General features: G+C 38.2%; 1 non-coding gene across 1 annotated transcript; it reads right to left on the minus strand.

Annotated features, from left to right (window-relative positions):
• Nucleotides 1-4,116: 4,116 nt before the first annotated feature.
• On the minus strand, nt 4,117-4,223 carry LOC141676189 (small nucleolar RNA R71). The gene has a single exon (XR_012556793.1). It is a non-coding gene; the product is annotated as a small nucleolar RNA R71 (small nucleolar RNA).
• Nucleotides 4,224-4,689: the final 466 nt, after the last annotated feature.

Here is a 4,689-nt window from a genome sequence, read left to right on the forward strand (position 1 = left end):
CATCAAGGCATAATTTTCCTCACTTTCAGAATCTGAGGTGTCTGTCCAGCTTTTGTTCTTTGTGACAAGAGCAATGCCTTTGTCACTCTTCACTTTCTTGCAATCAGGAGATATGTGGCCTTTCTCACCACAGTTGTAGCATTTGACATTTGTATAATCTCCTCTATCAGACTTTCCTCCTCTGCCCTCAGATTTTCTGAAATTCTTCTTATCAGAACTTGCGCCTTTCCTGGAAAACTTTTTTCCCTTCCTGAACTTCCTGTATGCAATCTTTGTGATTCCTTTCACCATAAGAGCACACAGCTTCATCATCTCTTCATCAGCATCCGTCTCAGGCAAGCTTTCAGATTCTGAGTCATCATCACTTTCAGAACTTGATGACTCAGTATCGGACTTTGTGAAGAGAGCTTTACTCTTGTCTTTCCATGAGGTAGCTGCCTTGGGGGATTCTTCTTCAGCCTTAAGAGCAACTATCCTTGACTTTCCTCCTTTCCTTTTCCTTCTTTGTTCCATCTCAAGTTCATGAGTCTTGAGCATCCCATAAATTTCATCAAGAGTTGTTTCATCAAGATTATAGTTGTCTCTTATTGTTGTTGCCTTCAAATCCCAGATTTCAGGAAGAGCCAACAGGATTTTATGGTTTGAATCTTCAAGATCATACTCCTTATCAACCAGTGACAAATCGTTCAAGAGTTTGACAAATCTATCATATAAATCAGTCAATGACTCATTAGCCTTTGAGTCAAAGTGTTCATACTCTTGAGTGAGTATTGTCTTCCTGTTCTTCTTAATCGTATCAGTTCCCTGACATCTTATTTCCAAGGCATCCCATATCTCCTTTGCAGTCTTGCAGTTTATTACCCTGTTTGACATTACATTATCAATGGCACTATACAGTAAGTGTCGTACCTTAGCATCCTTAACAATTGATGCGATATCTTCAGCAGTGTAATCACTCTTTTCTTTTGGTACTGACTTTGCTGCTTCACCTGTAACTGCAACAGCGAGCTTGGTTGGTTTGTGAGGCCCTTCCTTGATTCTATCAAGATATTCTGGATCTGTAGCTTCCAGAAACATGGTCATCCTCACCTTTCATATATATTCAGATGGTCTCAATATGGGAACTCTAATAGTCTCATATCGGCTTTGGATTTGTGTCTTTGGAGGTTCTTCAGTTTTGGTGGGCTTAGTTGGAGTTTCTACTTCAGACATGATTATTTTTGGATCTTAAACTGTTTGTGTGTTAACAGATAGGCTCTGATACCACTTGTTAGGTCACACACACTGTAGAGGGGGGTGAATACAGTGTATAGTACAATCAAATCGAACTTTAATAACTCAAGTATCAGAAAACAAACTTTATTCAAAACAATAAACTCTATTACAGTATGGAACTGTCCTCTCTCAGTGATGAACAAATATCACGAGAGCTGCTAGGGTTACAAATAAATAATCTTCTCGATTTTTGATAACACTTATAGTGTAAACCCTATGTCTGTGTTTATATACTACACAGTTACAAGATAATCGCTAATTGATATGGAATATAATTCTGCTTCCTAAAATATATCAATCATATATTTTTTCTTCCAAGTATTCTATTCTTCATAGAATATCTTCTTCATGCATATCTCTTCTTATGTTTGTCTCGATCTTCTCTTCCTGTAAATCAGTTGCCTTCCTTATCTGAACGTTTCCTTCAAGTCCTGATATTATCTTCTGATAAATATCTCCTGAACCTTAAGTACAGATGACTTAAGTTCTGACTTCAGTATAAGTGCTGATTTCATTTAAGTACTGATTTGTCCTGTTTAAGTAAGATCTGAAAACTAAACATAAATAACATTAGTCATGACATTATCAAATATATCTAACAGATATTAACCGGTTGCAACCGGTAAAAAGCCTAGCCCAAAGGCTTGGGTCCAGTTCCAGAAGATTCCAGAACATTCTTAGGAAGTAAAAAAATAATAGAATGTAATTACGAAATTATTATCTAAGAATAGGATTGAGTGGCATTTATGACAATTTATTACGCTCCTTAAAGCTTTGAATTGGTGTATTTATACTCAAGTTATAGGTGTTTTAATGTGTTTTCTAGTGTTTTTGCATTTTCAGGCATTCTCCAGGTAATCAGGTGAATTAGCATTGTTATGGTGCTAATTTGGTGTCAGGAAGGTGTTGGAATAAAGCTAGTGGAAGACCAGCTCAAATCAAGAAGGAAAAAGAAGAAGTCAAAGTTTTAAACAGTGAGCCAGCGCGCCTGCGCTGTTAAAGCGCGCGGTCGCGCCCAAATATCAGAAACCCAACGCGCCCGCGCAGATCAAGCGCGCAGCCTCGCCGTGTTGGGATAGAAGAATCCTGATTCTACTTGGCTTTTAAGAGAGAGACTTCTAATTTGCATGGGGCTGCTATATAAAAAATTTTAAAGCTCGTTTTTCCGAGATATCAAGGAGAGACATATCAGAGCTAAGGAGAAGACGGCAAGAGACCTATAGCACAATTCAACAAAGACGAAGACGAACTAGTATATTCTTGTGAATCTTTGTTTATAGTTGTAATCTTGGATGCTCGTTTCTTGTTTTGTTGAACCTATACTCTTGTGTTAACTTTGCTTTATTATTCATTATAAAGACTATATTTATTATACCATGCTTTCATCGGAACCCACGTTGATGATGAGTCCGTTTATGGGCTAATTGTTATCATGGGGTTCAAGCGGATTTATTTATGGATTTCTTTAGCTGATTTATTTTGATGCCTTAGTGTGTGGTGATTGTATGATAACCTAGTATTGGTTGGGCTTATTCGTTTTATGAGCGTCGTAAACTTATAAGATAGTGTGTTAATCTTTAATAAAGCGAAAGTGAATTTAAGGATTTAGAACTTGCCATGCTAGCATAGGTTCATGTAATTGTCATGCATGATTCGTGGGTAATTTTAACCATCTTACTTGCCCTTTGTAATCAAGATAGATAACTTGTGCTTAAACCGTTATGTTGTCAAATTCTATAGACATATAGGGTTTCAATATAATTGGTATCTATTCAGCTTTTATCTCTTTTGTGGATGTCTGGTAGTATGGTATTCGTGCAACAAAAGTTGGCATTTATCAGTTTCGTGTTGTCTGATTAGTGTCATCACCATTGCATGCTAAGGCTAAGAACGAAAAGGCTATTGAATGAAGTAATAAATGAAGTTAGAATCCCATGTTTGTTATATATATTAATTCAATCATTCTTATTATCTTAGTTATAATTGTTAGTTTAATTCTTAGTTATAAACAACCTCAAATTGTTATTCATCTTAGCATTGAATAATAACCATACATTGTTGCTTAAGTGCATAAATTATAAAGTTAACCTAAACCAGTCTCTGTGGGAACGAATTTGATTTATATCTTATACTACTTGCGAACGCGTATACTTGTGTAATTTTAGTGCGTATTTAGCGACTAACAAGTTTTTGGCGCCGCTGCTGGGGGCTCGGTGTTAAATTTTAGTTTATGTGTTTTCCATCAGTGGTCGTTAAAGTTCATTGACTCGGACATTGTTACTTATCTGATTTCTTGTCTTATTTCAGGTACTCTAGCGAGGGTGTATGCATACGCGTTCGCGGTCTCGTAAAAGAACTCTGGATAAAGCCGAGGAAGAAGTTGTGGTGGTTTGAAGGGAAGTTTTTGAATAAGATAAGAAGGTAGAAGAAGAAGAAAAAGTCGAGGAACCGGTTTTAGTAGTGATGGGAGATCAAGAAGAAAATCCTAAGGCTTTGATGGACTATTCTCGGCCTAAGATCAATGACATTCAGTCAAGCATCATCAGGGCTAACACTTTTGAGATCAAGTCAAGCATAATTCAGATGATACAGAACTCATTTCAGTTTGGGGCTTCTCCTACCGAAGACCCCAACATGCACATCAGGGATTTCATCGAGATCTACGACACTTTCAAGTTCAATGATGTGAATGAAGATGCTATCAAGCTGCGACTCTTCCTATTCTCTCTGAAGGATAAAGCTAGGTGTTGGTTACATTCTCTACCAGCAGGGTCTATCACCACTTAGGAAGATCTTACTCAAAAGTTTCTCACTAAATTCTTCCATATGGCGAAGACTGCTACAATCAGGAATGCTCTTACTCAGTTTGCTCAACAAACTGGAGAATCTCTGTGTGCGGCTTGAGATCGATATAAGGAGATGCTAAGGAAGTGCCCACACCATGGCATGCCTGATTGGATGATTATAAACTGCTTCTACAATGAATTGGGTGCTACTTCTAGACCCATGCTCGATGCAGCATCAGGAGGAGCCTTGTGGGCTAAGAGCTACGATGAAACTTATGAATTGATCGAACTGATGGTTGCTAATGAATACCAGAATCCTTCCCAGAGACTGACTCAGGGGAAAGTAGCCGGCATTCTGGAGTTGGATGCAGCAACTGTTATAGCTTCCCAACCTAAGGATTTGACAATGAAGGTGGACACTCTGGCTAATTATGGAGTTAATCAAATCGCTAGTGTCTGTGAGTTTTATGCTGGTGCCCATGAGACTGATCAGTGCGCAATTTCTAGTGAATCAGCTCATTTCGTGAGCAACTTTCAGCGTTCGCAGCAACCTGTGTCAGCCACTTATCATCCCAACAACCGCAATCATCCTAATTTCAGTTGGAACAACGCTCAGAATGCGGGTCAA

Source organism: Apium graveolens, chromosome 7, assembly GCF_009905375.1.
Source record: "Apium graveolens cultivar Ventura chromosome 7, ASM990537v1, whole genome shotgun sequence".
Taxonomy (NCBI): domain Eukaryota; kingdom Viridiplantae; phylum Streptophyta; class Magnoliopsida; order Apiales; family Apiaceae; genus Apium; species Apium graveolens.